Raw genomic sequence first — 23,642 nt, 5'->3', positions numbered from 1 at the left:
TAAGGAAAGTCACCTAAATGCATCCAAAAAGATTCTTAGATATCTAAAGGGTACGCAGAGTGTTGGGCTCTGGTATTCGAAAGGTGGATCTTTCGAACTTATGGGTTATTCAGATGCGGACTTTGCCGGTTGTAAGATAGATCGAAAGAGCACATCAGGGACATGTCAGTTTCTAGGTGGAAGACTTGTCTCATGGTTTAGCAAGAAACAACATTCGATAGCTACAAGCACTGCTGAGGCAGAATATGTAGCAGCTGGAAGTTGTTGTGCTCAGATCTTATGGATGAAGCAACAGCTAATGGATTATGGTGTTGAGTGTAAGGAGGTTAAAATTATGTGTGACAATACAAGTGCTATTGCCATCACCCACAACCCAGTGTTACACTCCAGAACAAAGCATATTGATATTAAGTATCACTTCATCCGAGACCACGTTGAGAAAAAGGACATCACTTTGGAATATGTTGCAACGGAGGAGCAACTAGCAGATATTTTCACAAAAGCGTTATGTGAAAATAGATTCTCTCAACTAAGGTTAGAATTGGGAATGATAGAGTTGGGTTGAATGGTCAAATCTTATCTTCTTGTATTTAGTGCCATGAACTGTTTCGCATGTGAGGGGCGGTTTCATCAACTTTATGGCAGCTTTGGAGTTACACAAGCATTGAATGGTCATTCATATTGCATCCCGTGACTCAACAGTGGTAACCCTATTGGGCTATAAATAAGAGGGTTTCTTTCAGAAGTTCATACCATCAACTTCCCATGGAGAAAAAGAAAGGAAAAGATGATGTTCCATTCTTTTATAGAGGAAAGAAACCGGCAGTCAAGTCCAAAGATTTTCAAGGAGAAAACTATCCAGAATCAACGAAGGGTGAACAGATTACGGAGCTTCCTGATAATCCAAGCAAGTATCCTATTCCCATCCAAGGTGAATGGATCCCCAAATACGAGGAGATCCACAACGATGGGATACTGGAATCGGGAGAAGAGTCCTGCACAAGAGGGACTCCTACTGCTGCACATTCTGGAAAAGGGCCTTCCTCAACCAAATGGAGAACCAAGGGAAACGGAGAGGAAGACCAGATGGGACTTTCTGAGGTCTGCAGCAGCCAAAGGGATGATCATACCTAATCCAAAGACATTAAGAGGATTAGCGATGAAGATGGTCACTCCCAACTATAGTAAGCAGCTCCGGAGAGAAGAACAAGAAAAGGGAATAGCCACCCCCAGTTCTGTTATTAGACAAATAGGACTTTAGATGGCTAGTTCCTGCTTTAACGATAGATTCCTATTAGGCTGACCAAGGCCAAACAAAAGTTTCTAGGGAATTTAATAGGATATTGATTCATATGTAATGTATCTGGAAATCACTAAATGAACTTAAGGATATGTTCCAAGTGATATCTTTTAAATGAATCAAACTTGTTTCTCTCGCAATCTGTGTTCGAAAGGTAGTTCGAGAGGTCACCCGATCAGTTTGTCTACATACATTATGTCTCGAAGAAGGGTAGTTCGAGAGGTCACTTCGAAAGATAACAAACTGATATCTCTGAAAGGAGGAATAAGGAGGGTTAGGGATCAAAGGGAAGATCCCTAACCAGATCAAGATGGAGGAATAAGGAGGGTTAGGGATCAATCACTCAGGGGGAAGATCCTTAACCAGATCAAGACGGAAGAATAAGGAGGTTTAGGGATCAATCACTCAGGGGGAAGATCCTTAAACTCATGAGGAAGATCATTCACCTTCGAAAGGTGAATTTGATAAGCTCAACGGATATATGAGGTGGAACGGCTATCTTTGGACATAAATGCTAGCCACGTGGTCATCGGTTACTGACGGTTTTTCGCACTTAAGGGCATTATCTTGATTAGTGGGAGCATGCTTATTTTAAAATATCAATACTCCACTGTCTCAAAGCTTAAACCGTTCTATACTTTACCGAAATACCCTTACCAAAATACCTTATAAGCTGACCGTTATCAGGGGTATTTCTGACTTCTCACATCTTTTAAATCAACCGGGATCCTTCCACGGGTCAAACTCTCAACCCTACCCATATATCCAACCCGAATCCGCCTAATATAAAAGCAAAATCCTTCTTCTTTACCCGGATTCAAACTCAAAACCATATACCCAAAATCCCCAAATCCTTAGACGCTGTACACATTCCCTCCAAAACACACAAACTTTCTTCAATGGCGTCTGAATCATCATCTTCTTCATCTTCATCTTCATCCTCCAGTGCATACCAGAGAGAGCTAGACCACATACGCTCTCAGATTAAACAAGTCAAGGCGGGAAGCATCCTTGACAAAGATGGCTTCATCACCCACTCGCCAAATCCAACAATGGCGGAGAGAGTCTTGAAGAAATTTGAGAAGGCAGGACTAATGCGGTACATGACGCATGACTACCGAACCATTCATGACCTCGACTACACAGAATGGTTCGCTCATGCCAAGGTCACGAAGGGCAAGATTGAAAGCCGCTTCAACGAAATAGACATAACAATCTCTGTGGGTGATTTACGAGCAGCATTCGACTTTGCTACGTCGGAGGAGGCAGTCAAGCACCTATCGGACTACAACATGGATAAGCAGGAGTTTTGGGACAAAATCCGATTGGAGACTGCACCACCCAGAGCATCCTCTGCCCTCCGCAGATTTCATTTGAAGGAGAGGTTTGCCCTAGCCGCCGAGCTCATCATAAAATTCATCCTCGGCAAGGTGTCCGGAACAGACGAAGTCAATCTGGACACTCTGAAAATCCTCCACGCCATCTGGAACAACAACAAGTTGGACTGGGCTCACATCATCTTCGACTGCCTCAAACACCAAGTGCAGAGCTCAGTTTCCAACTCCGACCTGACAATCTACAAAAAGGTTGGTTTTGGCTTTGTTGTTCAATTTCTATTGAGACTGAAGGGCTTCGAACTGAGGGAAGGGCGAGAGGTTCATCGGAATACCTATATGGGTAGAACGAAACCTCAAGCTAAGGCAAAAGGTGCTAAGGATGCATCTTCACCCTCAAAGCCTAAGGGAAGGGGCAAAAGGAAAGCCCCAGCTAAGGAGAAGCGCTCTGATGACGAGCTTTTGGACACCCTAGTCAAGAGGGTTGAATTGAAAAGGAAGGCCAAGAGGACCAAGACTGCTGCTGTCACCCAGGTTCGAGAGGTGACACCGTCCGTTATACAAGTACCATTTGAGGACAGGGCACAAGCCCAGGGGGAACCTCAGGCTACACTGGCCACTGAGGTTGAGAGAGTGCCCCCTACCAAGTCCCTGTCAGGAACTTTAAGTGTTGATATACTTGCTGTTGATGGTGCTGAGGATGTTGATGAATCTGTTGGTTTGCCTCAAGAGGAGGCTCGAGAAGTTGAAGGTACTGGGATCAGTGATCCAGTACAGGGTATTGTTGAGGAACCACGACAGGTGGTTCGAGAGGTAGATATTCCAGCAGCTGAAGATCTAGACTGTGTGGTGGCTGCTGATGGTCAGGGCACTGTGGTCAGGAACCCAGTGCAAGCTTTTCTGAATGATGGGTTGACACATGATCTCTCGGTTGTTCGAGAGATAACTGAACAAGCTGTGGAGTGTGCATCAGCAACAGAAATCCTACCTGCTGACTCTGATGAGCTGAATGCTGAAATCACATCTCGATTGAATCAAAGTGTTGAGAATGTATCGAGTTTGGACGACTTCTCCAGAGTACTTCGCTGGATCAACTGGAGAACAGGTCCCTTTGATCAATTGATCTCAAGAGCAGCAGAGATGGAGGCTGAGGAACGATTTGCACTAAACTGGTTAGATCTCACTGAAATCCCAGCCGACGAGCTTCAAAACCGTGCCCATGAGATGCAAGTAATCAGGAGTAATCTTGGTCGATCTGACAAAGGAAAGGGCATAGCTGTTGATGCACAAGAAGATGAAGCCGAGCCTGAAGAAGATCCTGAACTAGATGCTCAATTTCGAGAGGATATCAGGCTTGCCACAGCAATATCCTTGGGACAAAGTGTAGAACACACGAGAGGTCCAGGAGAGACCTCTGGGGTTGCTCGAGATGATGCTGACACTCCTACTCCAACTGCAGCAATCCCCTTGTCCCAAGTGAGTGAATCTGCTCTAGAAGACCAGGTAGCTTCGAGAGGTGAATCCGAGACCTCTGAAGCACATGAGGTGGCACCTAACTCTGTCTTACTACTGCCACCACCTGAGTCCACACCCTCGAATGCAACAGATGAAGCTCAGACAGTTCGAGAGGGTGAAATTTTGTTGCTCCAACTCCCAGGCTTTCCCATCGATATGGTTAATAGGGAAAGGTGGAGTGCACCAGTTGCTCCTGAGATAATAGATATTCCAGATTCACCAGAGCATACTGAAGTGCAAACAAGTGAGCAACAAGAGCAGAATGAGGAGAACCCTGCTGGTTCGAGAGTTGAGGTTCAAGAAGGTGGAAACCGGGAAGCACCTGCCGATGAATCAACTCCTCCAGTAGATGATCACGTTCCCAGCACTGGTTCGAGAGGTAGTGTTGAGGGGGAACCTCAATCAGATGGAAACCGGGAAGCATCTGATGCAGAGACTCCCACCTTGGCCAATCCTACCTTACCAGCAGCTGAAGCTGAGGCTCCAGGTTCGAGAGGTGAAGAGCAAGAAGTGATCCATCCCTCAGGTGGAAACCGGGAAGCACCTGATATGGAGCTACCTTCGAGCTCTGATCCCAGTGTCCCTGCTGAACCTCAGGAAGTCAGTCGAGAGGTGGAATCACGAATGCAAGTCATGGGTGGAAATCTGGAAGCACCCAAGTCCCCTCCGACTAGAGGTACCACTCAATCTTCTTCTCCTTCTTCTTCTGACTTTGATCAACAGGCCGAACGAGCTTTCATTGGCGAGGTGCGTCAATTCATGGCTGATCAATCTCAGAGGATGGCTCAACTTGAGCATGTACTTGCTGTTGTTCGAAACGCTGCAATACCTGTGACTGGCTCCGGTGACTCCCAAGCCAATCACGAAGAACTTCTCGAACAAGCAGTGTGGGCTGAGAATGCAGCACAAAGGGCTGCGGATGAGGCTGCGGTAGCTCGAGCAGAGACTGAAAGGATGAGAACTGAATTCGCCGAGTTACGAGCAGAACTTCAAGCCCACCAACGCTCAAGTGAACTTCGACAGGATGTGATGCAAACCATACTCACTGACCTGTCGCACCAAATGCCTGCCCAAATCCATGCACTCTTCGACGGTTTGTCCTCCTTACTTTCCCTCCGCTATGATGCCAACAAGGGGGAAAAGAAGACTCAGGGAGGGACTTCAACCAGCAAGAAGAGGGCGGCAAGTGAACCAGCTGGACCTCCTCCTCCTCCAAAAGTTCCAAAGTCAACAAGAAAACAAATGGAGGAAGCTGAAAGAGCAGATATGTTAAGGATCCAGCGTTCACTGGAAATAGGAGAAAGAAGAGAAGAAGACAAGGAAATCAGAAGAAAGAAACAAGAACAACAAACAGCCAAAGAGAAGAGAGACAAGCTACTCCTACAGAGCTACAAGGCAGGGACCAAAGAAGATTCAAACGAATATCTTCATGGAATCATAGTAAGTCTTCTTACCAAAACTAACTTAGCTCTTCATAGCGGTCTCACTCTTCCGGAATGCATCGAATGGTGGAGAGATGGGGTGATTGAAGGCAACTTCATAGGTGAAGCCTTTGTCAATTACCTTCACCTGGATATATCAAACGAATATCTAGAGCAGGTGAACTTTGAAGACCTCCACAAGACACGAGCAGCCATATGGAGAGCTTTATTTGCAGACCGTTTAGCAAATACAAATGTTGTGGGCACGGGAATCAATAATTGACCGTTCAAATATTTTAGAATTAGTTTTGGAATCAATAATTGACCGTTCAAATATTTTAGAATTAGTTTTATTAGTTAATTAGGAAGATTATCAATTTTATTAATTAATTAGAAAGATTATCTTAAAATTATTTTATATTTAGTTTGTTAGAATTATATTATTTTTCGTATTTATTTTAGCTTGTTGGTTAGGATTAGTTTATCCGATATTTAATAATTATCTTATTCATGTGGTTGTAATCGGCTTTTTAATGGCTATTTAAGGCCATTGCGTGCCTAATGAAATATAGATTTGAGATGAATTTTTGAGTTCGAAAACTGAATGTTTTCTAGAACTCGGAATGAGTTTGACCATGAGTTGATCATGAAAACCTGACTTATCAAGGAATTTACCAGCCTTGTGGCGTCATCCCGGTTTTTATCGTTCTATAGTCGAGCGTGGCAAACCACTATACATCAAAACCCAAAAACAACCCTTTACCTACCCTAAATAAAACCTACAAATTGAACACACCAAGCCAAATAAATCATTCTGAAAAGTCCTTTTTAAATTAGAGTGTGAAGAGTGTTAGGAACATCATGTAATAGGTTTTGATGATACCAACTGTTAAGTAAGAATCCCCAAGTCTCGATTCATAGGCAAAACAATGTAAGTTCGATAAGTAAACTAAGAGCGAAAATACAACCGGGTAATTTGAGCTCAACTCGGGAAATATTTAAGCTTAAGGTAAACTTGTTTGAACAACTTAGAAGTTTTCGTGTTGTAAGCAAACAGATAGATCAGAAGCAGGCACGAGACAACTCTGGAGGAATAAGGGTCTACGAGACATCAACTAAGTCTCGAGACACAAGCCAAGTTCGAGAGGTAAGGACCTCTCGATATACCTATCGAGTTCGAGACGTAAAGAATATTCGAGAGATAGACCTCTCGATACATGGGATTGAAACATCAAGTGGTCGAGACATCTTTTATGGTCTCGATAAACCGGCACTTCTCCAAGAGGCTGAATGTTAGTCAACATGTGCAGATAAAATACTCTAAGTTTGGAGAAGAAGAATATCATGGAGATAAAATATTGAAGAGGTGCTGAGCGGGAGGTTTCAAAATGGACGGAAGTGGATGACACGTCAGACCTCCACCACAAACGGTCAAGAAGTGCACCAATCCTGAAGTGGTCAGATTCCCCAAACAAGGAATGATGGGAACATAAAAAGAGTAACTTTATCCAAAAGAAGCAAGTGAAGCATGAGCTCAAGAAAGTGGAATATGGAATATTCACTACAAAACAAAAGGCTCAAGTTACAAGACCACTACTCCATGAAAAATGCTGAAATTGTGCAAAGACCCATGTTCGGCGTGGGAGACCAATTTCAAACGGAATAGTTTTCCCTCCAACGGAACTATTCTTCTACTCTCATATATAAGGACGTAAAGACACAGAAGAAAAAGGGGGTGTGAAAGAGGTCAAGAGGTTAACAAGAGGTGTCTGATAAAAACGTTCCAGTGCAAAGTGCTTAACTTGGAATATCATCCTGATATTCAATACAGCGAGAGAACACATCTTAGTGTTCGAAGAGAGTTACAAAGCTAAACTGTCATACATCCAGAAGGTGACCAAAGCTGCTCTACATCAAAGTTGATTCAACGATAGCTTGTGGTCAGATTGGAGATTGTTACATTCAACTGTGACTATCAACAACGTCTTGCTTTGGATTAAGCAAGGGAGGTGGAGTATCCTGGCTGCTGTCCGAGCGAAAGAAACCTGAGGCTTGACGCGGGCTTGGTGATCAAAGGTCAAGTGCTCGAGAGGTGGAGTAACTGGAAGCGGGGAGAAAAACCTGAGGAGAGGCGGAGTAACCTGGCTGCTGTCCGAGCGAAAGAAACCTGAGGCTTGACGCGGGCTTGGTGATCAAAGGTCAAGTGCTCGAGAGGTGGAGTAACTGGAAGCGGGGAGAAAAACCTGAGGAGAGGCGGAGTAACCTGGCTGCTGTCCGAGCGAAAGAAACCTGAGGCTTGACGCGGGCTTGGTGATCAAAGGTCAAGTGCTCGAGAGGTGGAGTAACTGGAAGCGGGGAGAAAAACCTGAGGAGAGGCGGAGTAACCTGGCTGCTGTCCGAGCGAAAGAAACCTGAGGCTTGACGCGGGCTTGGTGATCAAAGGTCAAGTGCTCGAGAGGTGGAGTAACTGGAAGCGGGGAGAAAAACCTGAGGAGAGGCGGAGTAACCTGGCTGCTGTCCGAGCGAAAGAAACCTGAGGCTTGACGCGGGCTTGGTGATCAAAGGTCAAGTGCTCGAGAGGTGGAGTAACTGGAAGCGGGGAGAAAAACCTGAGGAGAGGCGGAGTAACCTGGCTGCTGTCCGAGCGAAAGAAACCTGAGGCTTGACGCGGGCTTGGTGATCAAAGGTCAAGTGCTCGAGAGGTGGAGTAACTGGAAGCGGGGAGAAAAACCTGAGGCTTGAGGCGGGCTTGGTGATCAAAGCTCAAGCGCTCGTTATTGTACTAGAAAGGGAAGTTTTTAGTGCAATCCTTCCAGGGAGTTTCTGGAAGAAGAGTGGAAGTAGGCGGGTTGGCCGAACCACTTAAAAATCTCTCTTGCATTTACTTTCTGTTTTTATCTCTCGCTAACTTCTCGATTGCACTGCATATAATCACACCTCTCGAACTAACCCAAACTCGTGCTAACTAAAAGGGGATAACATTTCCGCTGCGCATAAAACTTTGTCTTCACCTCGTGAGGTATCGAACCTAAACATCCTAAGTTCAATACACACGAGAGGTCGAAAAGATTTGCAAAATCTTATACAAGTCTATTCACCCCCCCCCCTATAGACTTGTACCCCATCCCCTTGGGACCAACAATTGGTATCAGAGCAAGTTCTCTGATCGATATAAACCTTTGTTTATATTGCCTAGAGATCCTTCTTTGAAAAATCTTTTTAAATATTTTCAAAGCACGAGATAATTTTTCAATATGGACAGCATGTTGTCGAGACATCTTCTCTTTGATCTTAGCAGGTTTGACGACTGGAAAACACGCATGCTTGCGTACTTATCAGCCCTCCATGATGAGATGGCCGAGGTTATAACTTCTGGACCAGTCAAGATCCTAATGGTTAATACTGCTGCAGTTCAAACCCAAGAAACACCAAAGTACATCCCAAAACCTAGGGAAGAATGGACCAGTGATGATAGGAAGAGAAACAACCTGGACAATATTGCCAAGGATATTCTCTTCAGAGCTATAGACGAAACCATCTTCCCAAAAGTGAGGAAGTGCAAAACGGCAAAAGAGGTATGGGATACTTTGATGTTAATTGGTGAAGGTGACGAACAGGAAAAGGAAAACAAGCTCACCGTGGCCATGAAGAAGTTCGAAGACTTCAAGATGAAGCCAGGAGAGAGCATCGACAGCATGGAGTCTCGGTTCATGAAGCTCACAACCGAGATCAGTGACCTTGAAAAGGAGATCCCACAAAAGGAGCTGAACCTGAAGGTCTTACGTGGCCTCACTAAGGAGTGGGAAGTAAAGGTGATCACGATGAGAGATCACCGAGATCTGAAGGAAACCACAACAGACAAACTCTTCCGGGATCTCAAAGCCTTCGAGTTCGAGATGTTCCCAAGAGATGAGGACATTGTGGATCGACGAAACGTAGCACTTGTTGCTGAGCAACCATCCACATCTTCAAGGTCAGACTCTAATCCTATGAATGTTATGTCTGACGAACAGTTTGCTCTCTTTGTGAGAAAGTTCAGGAAATACATGAAGATGAACCAGGAGAGCAACAAAAGTTCACCTTCCTCCTCAAGAAGGAAAAATGAGAGATATCCATCCAGAAGGACGGAGGAGGAAAATCAGGGTCTATGCTACAACTGTAGAAGACCGGGACATTTCAAGGCCGAATGCCCTTACCCACTAGTAAGCAAGCATCAGGGCCAAGAAGGCAAGGATTCCAAGAGAATAGAGGAATCCAGGGAGAAGCCAACACAAGGTGGCTTCAAAGGATCATCAAAGACGTATCAGCGCAGGAAGGCGCTTGTTGCTGAAGAATTCGAGAGGACAATCGAGGAGTCCGAGACGTCGAGCTCCAGCGAAAGCAGCAGCAGCTCAGAGGATGAGAGGGGGCTCATCTGCTTATACACCGAGGAAGAGGAGAATCAATGCCTAATGGCCATTGACAACGAGGTAACCTCTACTCCTACATCTCGCTGCTCTACTTCTACCTCTCGTTGTTCTTCATTTAAAAGCGATGAGGACCCCTTCGAGATGTTGGAATCGCTCAGAAGGAACCTTAACATCGCCAATAGCACTCATGCTAGAGTGATGGATGAAAACAGCAAGCTAACTGCTGAAAGAGATATGCTTAAGAACGTCTCGAAAGAGAATTTGGAGCTGACTCTCAAAGTAAGTGAGTTAGAAGCCAAAGTAATCCTACTATCTGAAGAGTGCAAAGCTCGAGAGACGAGAGAGCTTAATCTTCGAAAGGTCATAGCATCATACACTAATTCCTCCAAAGCTATGGAGAAAATGGTGGTTGATCACAGACCTACAAGTGATAGAACCGGTCTAGGGTTCCATCAAGACCATCTCTCGAGAGATAAACAGACCAATGGTTTGGGAACTTCAAGAAATGGAGGATCTCAACCCAAACCAAATAAAGGTCATAAAGGACCAACAGAAAAGACCAGAGTAGCTATTCATAAACCGTCCCTATACACCAGCAATGGAAAGTATAGGAAAGCTACGAAGAATGGCCGGGTAAACAATATCGAGAGATCACCTTGCTATCTCTCGCAAGGCCATTCCAAGTACAAAAAGAGCTACACTCCATATAATGCACCTCAAGGCAAATATGGAAGGTCTGAGATCCACATAGTTAGGAACTCACGGATGGAGAAAGGAAGACTCTATCCATCTAGTGAGAATTGGTCATCAAATCACAAGTTCTGGAAGAAACCTCACTTTCAGCAATTTCACATGACCAAACAGCGTATGAAAGGCATGGTGCATAAGCCGGTCGAAAAGTCTCTACCTAAGTTGATTTATGCACCAAAGAGGCCTAAAACCTTTGCTAGCATTCCTTATAATTATCAAACGTACAATGGCTACATTGCGCCTAGGCCTGGAATAATGGGCACAAGGTATAAATGGATGCCTAAACTCACTAACCCACCAGGACCCAAAGTTTGGGTACCTAAACTTGCTTGATTTCCTTGCAGGACACCAGGGACGTGTGGTTCATTGACAGTGGATGTTCGAGACATATGACTGGAAATCTAACACTGCTTGAGAACATCCAACCTATCGAAGGTCCCTTGGTGACATTTGGCGACAACGAGAAGAAGGGGCGCACAAGAGCTGTTGGTGAAATCCAAAAGAATGAGCTGGTTATTAAAGGAGTGTCCTACGTTGAGGGGCTCAAGTTCAATCTCCTTAGTACAAGCCAGTTCTGTGACAAGGGCCACAAAGTTGTCTTCACCAAAAGCAAATGTCAGATTATGAACGAGGAATCTCTCGAAGTCGTCTTGGAAGCAGCAAGGAAAGGAAACATGTACATAGTGGATTGGAGGTCTGCAAAACCATCCCTATGTATGCTAGCAAGGAGCAAGGAAGATTTATGCTGGGATTGGCATAGTAAGCTTAGTCATCTGAACTTCAAGACTATCAACAAGCTTACTAAGAGGAACTTAGTGGAAGGACTGCCCAAAGTGACGTTTCGAAAGGATAAAATCTGTGAGGCATGTCAACGTTGCAAACAGATCAAATCCTCTTTCAAGAGCAAAGCCGATACATCATCCACTAGACCATTAAGTCTTCTTCACATGGACTTATTTGGCCCAGTGGATCCACCCAGCATAAAGGGAAAGAAGTACACTCTTGTGGTAGTGGATGACTACACAAGATTCACTTGGACCGTGTTCTTAACCAAGAAAAGCGAGACAAAAATTGCCCTACCAAATCTCTTGAAACAAGTTCAAGTTGAAAAGGAAGTCTCGATACTAAAGATCCGGTCAGATCAAGGTGGAGAGTTCGTTAATCAAGTAATCGAGAGCTACTGCAACGAGAACGGAATTCATCATCAACTATCAGCTGCTCGAACACCTCAACAAAACGGGGTTGCTGAAAGAAGGAACAGAACTCTCAAAGAAGCCGCAAGGACCATGCTCTCGCAAGCCAACATATCACAAGGATTTTGGGCAGAAGCAATCAACACAGCGTGCTACACCCAAAATCGGTCCTTGATAGTAAAAGGAGTTGGAAAGACTCCATATGAGTTGTGGAATGGAAGAAAACCGAATGTAAGCCACTTCCACTCATTCGGGTGCAAATGCTATATTCACAACAATGGGAAGACTCAACGAAGAACTTTTGAAGAAAAGGCAGATGATGGAGTATTTCTGGGATACTCATCGACAAGCAAAGCACTCAGAGTCTTCAACAAGCGGAGTTTGGTGGTTGAAGAGTCCATACATGTTACCTTTGATGAAAGGGCATCAACAGATCAACCATCAAAGACAACGGAAGCTGCTGAGGAAGATCAGCCAGAGTCTATCGAGAGATCAAACTTACCTCTCGAAGACAAGCAGTCGATAGTTCGAGACGTAGCAGAACTCCAGTCAGAATCAGATGATGAAGAGTCTACCAAGAAGAAAGCGCCTGACTCAGTTGATCAAAACCAGATCATAGATGTTCAACCCATATCTCAACCTTCAATGGAAGTATCAACTGAGGAGCCGCAACCCGACCTAAGATGGCTGAGAAGTCACCCTGCTGATCAAGTGATCGGAGATGTACGTGACAGAGTTCGAACCAGATCAGCTTACAGAGAAAGCATGTTTGCTTGCTTTCTATCTCAAATAGAGCCTAAGGTGATCGATGAGGCTCTAAGCGACGCAGATTGGGTGCAAGCAATGCAAGAGGAACTTCATCAGTTCGAGAGGAACGACGTTTGGGAACTAGTTCCGAGACCTCATCATCAGAATGTCATTGGTACAAAGTGGGTTTTCAGAAACAAGATGAATGAGGATGGAGTTATTGTTAGGAACAAGGCCAGACTTGTTGCCAAAGGCTACTGTCAGGAGGAAGGAATAGATTTTGATGAAACCTTCGCTCCAGTGGCACGTCTCGAAGCCATACGCATCTTTCTCGCATATGCCGCCTTCAAAGACTTTAAGGTATATCAAATGGATGTCAAGAGCGCTTTTCTGAACGGACTTCTCGAAGAAGAGGTGTACGTTGAACAACCTCCGGGTTTCTTGAAGGACGTGGGAGCTGACAAAGTATACAAATTAAAGAAGGCACTTTACGGCTTAAAACAAGCTCCGAGAGCTTGGTATGATACCTTATCCTCTTTTCTACTTCAGTGTGGGTTCACCAAAGGCCTAGTGGACAAAACATTGTTTAGAATTAAGGACGGGGATCACATCTTATTGGTGCAAATCTATGTGGACGATATCATTTTTGGAAGCACCAATCCAGACTTGTGCGAGAAGTTCTCCAGGTTGATGAAAGGGAAGTTCGAGATGAGCATGATGGGAGAACTAAACTACTTCCTTGGATTACAAGTGAGACAGCTTAAGGAAGGTATCTTCATCAATCAGGAGAAATACACCAAGGATCTGCTCAGAAAATACAATATAGAAGGGAAATCCTCAGTCAAAGTACCCATGGGAACCTCTCTACGTATCGATGTCGACAGTGAAGGTCGAGAGGTCGATCAAACTACATATCGAGGTATCATCGGATCTCTTCTTTATTTAACTGCTAGTAGACCAGATATATCCTTTGCAGTAGGTGTATGTGCTAGATTTCAGGCAAGTCCTAAGGAAAGTCACCTAAATGCATCTAAAAAGATTCTTAGATATCTAAAGGGTACGCAGAGTGTTGGGCTCTGGTATTCGAAAGGTGGATCTTTCGAACTTATGGGTTATTCAGATGCGGACTTTGCCGGTTGTAAGATAGATCGAAAGAGCACATCAGGGACATGTCAGTTTCTAGGTGGAAGACTTGTCTCATGGTTTAGCAAGAAACAACATTCGATAGCTACAAGCACTGCTGAGGCAGAATATGTAGCAGCTGGAAGTTGTTGTGCTCAGATCTTATGGATGAAGCAACAGCTAATGGATTATGGTGTTGAGTGTAAGGAGGTTAAAATTATGTGTGACAATACAAGTGCTATTGCCATCACCCACAACCCAGTGTTACACTCCAGAACAAAGCATATTGATATTAAGTATCACTTCATCCGAGACCACGTTGAGAAAAAGGACATCACTTTGGAATATGTTGCAACGGAGGAGCAACTAGCAGATATTTTCACAAAAGCGTTATGTGAAAATAGATTCTCTCAACTAAGGTTAGAATTGGGAATGATAGAGTTGGGTTGAATGGTCAAATCTTATCTTCTTGTATTTAGTGCCATGAACTGTTTCGCATGTGAGGGGCGGTTTCATCAACTTTATGGCAGCTTTGGAGTTACACAAGCATTGAATGGTCATTCATATTGCATCCCGTGACTCAACAGTGGTAACCTTATTGGGCTATAAATAAGAGGGTTTCTTTCAGAAGTTCATACCATCAACTTCCCATGGAGAAAAAGAAAGGAAAAGATGATGTTCCATTCTTTTATAGAGGAAAGAAACCGGCAGTCAAGTCCAAAGATTTTCAAGGAGAAAACTATCCAGAATCAACGAAGGGTGAACAGATTACGGAGCTTCCTGATAATCCAAGCAAGTATCCTATTCCCATCCAAGGTGAATGGATCCCCAAATACGAGGAGATCCACAACGATGGGATACTGGAATCGGGAGAAGAGTCCTGCACAAGAGGGACTCCTACTGCTGCACATTCTGGAAAAGGGCCTTCCTCAACCAAATGGAGAACCAAGGGAAACGGAGAGGAAGACCAGATGGGACTTTCTGAGGTCTGCAGCAGCCAAAGGGATGATCATACCTAATCCAAAGACATTAAGAGGATTAGCGATGAAGATGGTCACTCCCAACTATAGTAAGCAGCTCCGGAGAGAAGAACAAGAAAAGGGAATAGCCACCCCCAGTTCTGTTATTAGACAAATAGGACTTTAGATGGCTAGTTCCTGCTTTAACGATAGATTCCTATTAGGCTGACCAAGGCCAAACAAAAGTTTCTAGGGAATTTAATAGGATATTGATTCATATGTAATGTATCTGGAAATCACTAAATGAACTTAAGGATATGTTCCAAGTGATATCTTTTAAATGAATCAAACTTGTTTCTCTCGCAATCTGTGTTCGAAAGGTAGTTCGAGAGGTCACCCGATCAGTTTGTCTACATACATTATGTCTCGAAGAAGGGTAGTTCGAGAGGTCACTTCGAAAGATAACAAACTGATATCTCTGAAAGGAGGAATAAGGAGGGTTAGGGATCAAAGGGAAGATCCCTAACCAGATCAAGATGGAGGAATAAGGAGGGTTAGGGATCAATCACTCAGGGGGAAGATCCTTAACCAGATCAAGACGGAAGAATAAGGAGGTTTAGGGATCAATCACTCAGGGGGAAGATCCTTAAACTCATGAGGAAGATCATTCACCTTCGAAAGGTGAATTTGATAAGCTCAACGGATATATGAGGTGGAACGGCTATCTTTGGACATAAATGCTAGCCACGTGGTCATCGGTTACTGACGGTTTTTCGCACTTAAGGGCATTATCTTGATTAGTGGGAGCATGCTTATTTTAAAATATCAATACTCCACTGTCTCAAAGCTTAAACCGTTCTATACTTTACCGAAATACCCTTACCAAAATACCTTATAAGCTGACCGTTATCAGGGGTATTTCTGACTTCTCACATCTTTTAAATCAACCGGGATCCTTCCACGGGTCAAACTCTCAACCCTACCCATATATCCAACCCGAATCCGCCTAATATAAAAGCAAAATCCTTCTTCTTTACCCGGATTCAAACTCAAAACCATATACCCAAAATCCCCAAATCCTTAGACGCTGTACACATTCCCTCCAAAACACACAAACTTTCTTCAATGGCGTCTGAATCATCATCTTCTTCATCTTCATCTTCATCCTCCAGTGCATACCAGAGAGAGCTAGACCACATACGCTCTCAGATTAAACAAGTCAAGGCGGGAAGCATCCTTGACAAAGATGGCTTCATCACCCACTCGCCAAATCCAACAATGGCGGAGAGAGTCTTGAAGAAATTTGAGAAGGCAGGACTAATGCGGTACATGACGCATGACTACCGAACCATTCATGACCTCGACTACACAGAATGGTTCGCTCATGCCAAGGTCACGAAGGGCAAGATTGAAAGCCGCTTCAACGAAATAGACATAACAATCTCTGTGGGTGATTTACGAGCAGCATTCGACTTTGCTACGTCGGAGGAGGCAGTCAAGCACCTATCGGACTACAACATGGATAAGCAGGAGTTTTGGGACAAAATCCGATTGGAGACTGCACCACCCAGAGCATCCTCTGCCCTCCGCAGATTTCATTTGAAGGAGAGGTTTGCCCTAGCCGCCGAGCTCATCATAAAATTCATCCTCGGCAAGGTGTCCGGAACAGACGAAGTCAATCTGGACACTCTGAAAATCCTCCACGCCATCTGGAACAACAACAAGTTGGACTGGGCTCACATCATCTTCGACTGCCTCAAACACCAAGTGCAGAGCTCAGTTTCCAACTCCGACCTGACAATCTACAAAAAGGTTGGTTTTGGCTTTGTTGTTCAATTTCTATTGAGACTGAAGGGCTTCGAACTGAGGGAAGGGCGAGAGGTTCATCGGAATACCTATATGGGTAGAACGAAACCTCAAGCTAAGGCAAAAGGTGCTAAGGATGCATCTTCACCCTCAAAGCCTAAGGGAAGGGGCAAAAGGAAAGCCCCAGCTAAGGAGAAGCGCTCTGATGACGAGCTTTTGGACACCCTAGTCAAGAGGGTTGAATTGAAAAGGAAGGCCAAGAGGACCAAGACTGCTGCTGTCACCCAGGTTCGAGAGGTGACACCGTCCGTTATACAAGTACCATTTGAGGACAGGGCACAAGCCCAGGGGGAACCTCAGGCTACACTGGCCACTGAGGTTGAGAGAGTGCCCCCTACCAAGTCCCTGTCAGGAACTTTAAGTGTTGATATACTTGCTGTTGATGGTGCTGAGGATGTTGATGAATCTGTTGGTTTGCCTCAAGAGGAGGCTCGAGAAGTTGAAGGTACTGGGATCAGTGATCCAGTACAGGGTATTGTTGAGGAACCACGACAGGTGGTTCGAGAGGTAGATATTCCAGCAGCTGAAGATCTAGACTGTGTGGTGGCTGCTGATGGTCAGGGCACTGTGGTCAGGAACCCAGTGCAAGCTTTTCTGAATGATGGGTTGACACATGATCTCTCGGTTGTTCGAGAGATAACTGAACAAGCTGTGGAGTGTGCATCAGCAACAGAAATCCTACCTGCTGACTCTGATGAGCTGAATGCTGAAATCACATCTCGATTGAATCAAAGTGTTGAGAATGTATCGAGTTTGGACGACTTCTCCAGAGTACTTCGCTGGATCAACTGGAGAACAGGTCCCTTTGATCAATTGATCTCAAGAGCAGCAGAGATGGAGGCTGAGGAACGATTTGCACTAAACTGGTTAGATCTCACTGAAATCCCAGCCGACGAGCTTCAAAACCGTGCCCATGAGATGCAAGTAATCAGGAGTAATCTTGGTCGATCTGACAAAGGAAAGGGCATAGCTGTTGATGCACAAGAAGATGAAGCCGAGCCTGAAGAAGATCCTGAACTAGATGCTCAATTTCGAGAGGATATCAGGCTTGCCACAGCAATATCCTTGGGACAAAGTGTAGAACACACGAGAGGTCCAGGAGAGACCTCTGGGGTTGCTCGAGATGATGCTGACACTCCTACTCCAACTGCAGCAATCCCCTTGTCCCAAGTGAGTGAATCTGCTCTAGAAGACCAGGTAGCTTCGAGAGGTGAATCCGAGACCTCTGAAGCACATGAGGTGGCACCTAACTCTGTCTTACTACTGCCACCACCTGAGTCCACACCCTCGAATGCAACAGATGAAGCTCAGACAGTTCGAGAGGGTGAAATTTTGTTGCTCCAACTCCCAGGCTTTCCCATCGATATGGTTAATAGGGAAAGGTGGAGTGCACCAGTTGCTCCTGAGATAATAGATATTCCAGATTCACCAGAGCATACTGAAGTGCAAACAAGTGAGCAACAAGAGCAGAATGAGGAGAACCCTGCTGGTTCGAGAGTTGAGGTTCAAGAAGGTGGAAACCGGGAAGCACCTGCCGATGAATCAACTCCTCCAGTAGATGATCACGTTCCCAGCACTGGTTCGAGAGGTAGTGTTGAGGGGGAACCTCAATCAGATGGAAACCGGGAAGCATCTGATGCAGAGACTCCCACCTTGGCCAATCCTACCTTACCAGCAGCTGAAGCTGAGGCTCCAGGTTCGAGAGGTGAAGAGCAAGAAGTGATCCATCCCTCAGGTGGAAACCGGGAAGCACCTGATATGGAGCTACCTTCGAGCTCTGATCCCAGTGTCCCTGCTGAACCTCAGGAAGTCAGTCGAGAGGTGGAATCACGAATGCAAGTCATGGGTGGAAATCTGGAAGCACCCAAGTCCCCTCCGACTAGAGGTACCACTCAATCTTCTTCTCCTTCTTCTTCTGACTTTGATCAACAGGCCGAACGAGCTTTCATTGGCGAGGTGCGTCAATTCATGGCTGATCAATCTCAGAGGATGGCTCAACTTGAGCATGTACTTGCTGTTGTTCGAAACGCTGCAATACCTGTGACTGGCTCCGGTGACTCCCAAGCCAATCACGAAGAACTTCTCGAACAAGCAGTGTGGGCTGAGAATGCAGCACAAAGGGCTGCGGATGAGGCTGCGGTAGCTCGAGCAGAGACTGAAAGGATGAGAACTGAATTCGCCGAGTTACGAGCAGAACTTCAAGCCCACCAACGCTCAAGTGAACTTCGACAGGATGTGATGCAAACCATACTCACTGACCTGTCGCACCAAATGCCTGCCCAAATCCATGCACTCTTCGACGGTTTGTCCTCCTTACTTTCCCTCCGCTATGATGCCAACAAGGGGGAAAAGAAGACTCAGGGAGGGACTTCAACCAGCAAGAAGAGGCGGCAAGTGAACCAGCTGGACCTCCTCCTCCTCCAAAAGTTCCAAAGCCAACAAGAAAACAAATGGAGGAAGCTGAAAGAGCAGATATGTTAAGGGATCCAGCGTTCACTGGAAATAGGAGAAAGAAGAGAAGAAGACAAGGAAATCAGAAGAAAGAAACAAGAACAACAAACAGCCAAAGAGAAGAGAGACAAGCTACTCCTACAGAGCTACAAGGCAGGGACCAAAGAAGACTCAAACGAATATCTTCATGGAATCATAGTAAGTCTTCTTACCAAAACTGACTTAGCTCTTCATAGCGGTCTCACTCTTCCGGAATGCATCGAATGGTGGAGAGATGGGGTGATTGAAGGCAACTTCATAGGTGAAGCCTTTGTCAATTACCTTCACCTGGATATATCAAACGAATATCTAGAGCAGGTGAACTTTGAAGACCTCCACAAGACACGAGCAGCCATAAACGAGAAGAGGAAAGCGAATAAGCAGTAAGCTCTCGATGTCTACATGCATTCGAATTTGATGTTGTTCTTTATCTTCTCTCTTTTCTGCTAAAGCCCTGTAAAACACTCCTGTTATGATAATATATATATCTTTTGTTGGGGTGTTGCGTGAGTTTGGTTATTCTTGCTTTAGTAGATCAGTTGTCAAACTTACCATATGCGCTGAAAATAAAATCAATGCTTTTTCTTTTTCAAATCAGCCATATAAGTAAGTATAAGTGTTGGCATCATCAAAAAGGGGGAAATTGTTAGGAACATCATGTAATAGGTTTTGATGATACCAACTGTTAAGTAAGAATCCCCAAGTCTCGATACATAGGCAAAACAATGTAAGTTCGATAAGTAAACTAAGAGCGAAAATACAACCGGGTAATTTGAGCTCAACTCGGGAAATATTTAAGCTTAAGGTAAACTTGTTTGAACAACTTAGAAGTTTTCGTGTTGTAAGCAAACAGATAGATCAGAAGCAGGCACGAGACAACTCTGGAGGAATAAGGGTCTACGAGACATCAACTAAGTCTCGAGACACAAGCCAAGTTCGAGAGGTAAGGACCTCTCGATATACCTATCGAGTTCGAGACGTAAAGAATATTCGAGAGATAGACCTCTCGATACATGGGATTGAAACATCAAGTGGTCGAGACATCTTTTATGGTCTCGATAAACCGGCACTTCTCCAAGAGGCTGAATGTTAGTCAACATGTGCAGATAAAATACTCTAAGTTTGGAGAAGAAGAATATCATGGAGATAAAATATTGAAGAGGTGCTGAGCGGGAGGTTTCAAAATGGACGGAAGTGGATGACACGTCAGACCTCCACCACAAACGGTCAAGAAGTGCACCAATCCTGAAGTGGTCAGATTCCCCAAACAAGGAATGATGGGAACATAAAAAGAGTAACTTTATCCAAAAGAAGCAAGTGAAGCATGAACTCAAGAAAGTGGAATATGGAATATTCACTACAAAACAAAAGGCTCAAGTTACAAGACCACTACTCCATGAAAAATGCTGAAATTGTGCAAAGACCCATGTTCGGCGTGGGAGACCAATTTCAAACGGAATAGTTTTCCCTCCAACGGAACTATTCTTCTACTCTCATATATAAGGACGTAAAGACACAGAAGAAACAGGGGTTGTGAAAGAGGTCAAGAGGTTAACAAGAGGTGTCTGATAAAAACGTTCCAGTGCAAAGTGCTTAACTTGGAATATCATCCTGATATTCAATACAGCGAGAGAACACATCTTAGTGTTCGAAGAGAGTTACAAAGCTAAACTGTCATACATCCAGAAGGTGACCAAAGCTGCTCTACATCAAAGTTGATTCAACGATAGCTTGTGGTCAGATTGGAGATTGTTACATTCAACTGTGACTATCAACAACGTCTTGCTTTGGATTAAGCAAGGGAGGTGGAGTATCCTGGCTGCTGTCCGAGCGAAAGAAACCTGAGGCTTGACGCGGGCTTGGTGATCAAAGGTCAAGTGCTCGAGAGGTGGAGTAACTGGAAGCGGGGAGAAAAACCTGAGGAGAGGCGGAGTAACCTGGCTGCTGTCCGAGCGAAAGAAACCTGAGGCTTGACGCGGGCTTGGTGATCAAAGGTCAAGTGCTCGAGAGGTGGAGTAACTGGAAGCGGGGAGAAAAACCTGAGGAGAGGCGGAGTAACCTGGCTGCTGTCCGAGCGAAAGAAACCTGAGGCTTGACGCGGGCTTGGTGATCAAAGGTCAAGTGCTCGAGAGGTGGAGTAACTGGAAGCGGGGAGAAAAACCTGAGGAGAGGCGGAGTAACCTGGCTGCTGTCCGAGCGAAAGAAACCTGAGGCTTGACGCGGGCTTGGTGATCAAAGGTCAAGTGCTCGAGAGGTGGAGTAACTGGAAGCGGGGAGAAAAACCTGAGGAGAGGCGGAGTAACCTGGCTGCTGTCCGAGCGAAAGAAACCTGAGGCTTGACGCGGGCTTGGTGATCAAAGGTCAAGTGCTCGAGAGGTGGAGTAACTGGAAGCGGGGAGAAAAACCTGAGGAGAGGCGGAGTAACCTGGCTGCTGTCCGAGCGAAAGAAACCTGAGGCTTGACGCGGGCTTGGTGATCAAAGGTCAAGTGCTCGAGAGGTGGAGTAACTGGAAGCGGGGCGAAAAACCTGAGGCTTGAGGCGGGCTTGGTGATCAAAGCTCAAGCGCTCGTTATTGTACTAGAAAGGGAAGTTTTTAGTGCAATCCTTCCAGGGAGTTTCTGGAAGAAGAGTGGAAGTAGGCGGGTTGGCCGAACCACTTAAAAATCTCTCTTGCATTTACTTTCTGTTTTTATCTCTCGCTAACTTCTCGATTGCACTGCATATAATCACACCTCTCGAACTAACCCAAACTCGTGCTAACTAAAAGGGGATAACATTTCCGCTGCGCATAAAACTTTGTCTTCACCTCGTGAGGTATCGAACCTAAACATCCTAAGTTCAATACACACGAGAGGTCGAAAAGATTTGCAAAATCTTATACAAGTCTATTCACCCCCCCCCCTAGACTTGTACCCCATCCCCTTGGGACCAACAATTGGTATCAGAGCAAGTTCTCTGATCGATATAAACCTTTGTTTATATTGCCTAGAGATCCTTCTTTGAAAAATCTTCTTAAATATTTTCAAAGCACGAGATAATTTTTCAATATGGACAGCATGTTGTCGAGACATCTTCTCTTTGATCTTAGCAGGTTTGACGACTGGAAAACACGCATGCTTGCGTACTTATCAGCCCTCCATGATGAGATGGCCGAGGTTATAACTTCTGGACCAGTCAAGATCCTAATGGTTAATACTGCTGCAGTTCAAACCCAAGAAACACCAAAGTACATCCCAAAACCTAGGGAAGAATGGACCAGTGATGATAGGAAGAGAAACAACCTGGACAATATTGCCAAGGATATTCTCTTCAGAGCTATAGACGAAACCATCTTCCCAAAAGTGAGGAAGTGCAAAACGGCAAAAGAGGTATGGGATACTTTGATGTTAATTGGTGAAGGTGACGAACAGGAAAAGGAAAACAAGCTCACCGTGGCCATGAAGAAGTTCGAAGACTTCAAGATGAAGCCAGGAGAGAGCATCGACAGCATGGAGTCTCGGTTCATGAAGCTCACAACCGAGATCAGTGACCTTGAAAAGGAGATCCCACAAAAGGAGCTGAACCTGAAGGTCTTACGTGGCCTCACTAAGGAGTGGGAAGTAAAGGTGATCACGATGAGAGATCACCGAGATCTGAAGGAAACCACAACAGACAAACTCTTCCGGGATCTCAAAGCCTTCAAGTTCGAGATGTTCCCAAGAGATGAGGACATTGTGGATCGACGAAACGTAGCACTTGTTGCTGAGCAACCATCCACATCTTCAAGGTCAGACTCTAATCCTATGAATGTTATGTCTGACGAACAGTTTGCTCTCTTTGTGAGAAAGTTCAGGAAATACATGAAGATGAACCAGGAGAGCAACAAAAGTTCACCTTCCTCCTCAAGAAGGAAAAATGAGAGATATCCATCCAGAAGGACGGAGGAGGAAAATCAGGGTCTATGCTACAACTGTAGAAGACCGGGACATTTCAAGGCCGAATGCCCTTACCCACTAGTAAGCAAGCATCAGGGCCAAGAAGGCAAGGATTCCAAGAGAATAGAGGAATCCAGGGAGAAGCCAACACAAGGTGGCTTCAAAGGATCATCAAAGACGTATCAGCGCAGGAAGGCGCTTGTTGCTGAAGAATTCGAGAGGACAATCGAGGAGTCCGAGACGTCGAGCTCCAGCGAAAGCAGCAGCAGCTCAGAGGATGAGAGGGGGCTCATCTGCTTATACACCGAGGAAGAGGAGAATCAATGCCTAATGGCCATTGACAACGAGGTAACCTCTACTCCTACATCTCGCTGCTCTACTTCTACCTCTCGTTGTTCTTCATTTAAAAGCGATGAGGACCCCTTCGAGATGTTGGAATCGCTCAGAAGGAACCTTAACATCGCCAATAGCACTCATGCTAGAGTGATGGATGAAAACAGCAAGCTAACTGCTGAAAGAGATATGCTTAAGAACGTCTCGAAAGAGAATTTGGAGCTGACTCTCAAAGTAAGTGAGTTAGAAGCCAAAGTAATCCTACTATCTGAAGAGTGCAAAGCTCGA

Source organism: Ipomoea triloba, chromosome 7 (assembly GCF_003576645.1).
Source record: "Ipomoea triloba cultivar NCNSP0323 chromosome 7, ASM357664v1".
Taxonomy (NCBI): domain Eukaryota; kingdom Viridiplantae; phylum Streptophyta; class Magnoliopsida; order Solanales; family Convolvulaceae; genus Ipomoea; species Ipomoea triloba.
Note: the sequence above shows the minus strand (reverse complement) of the source record.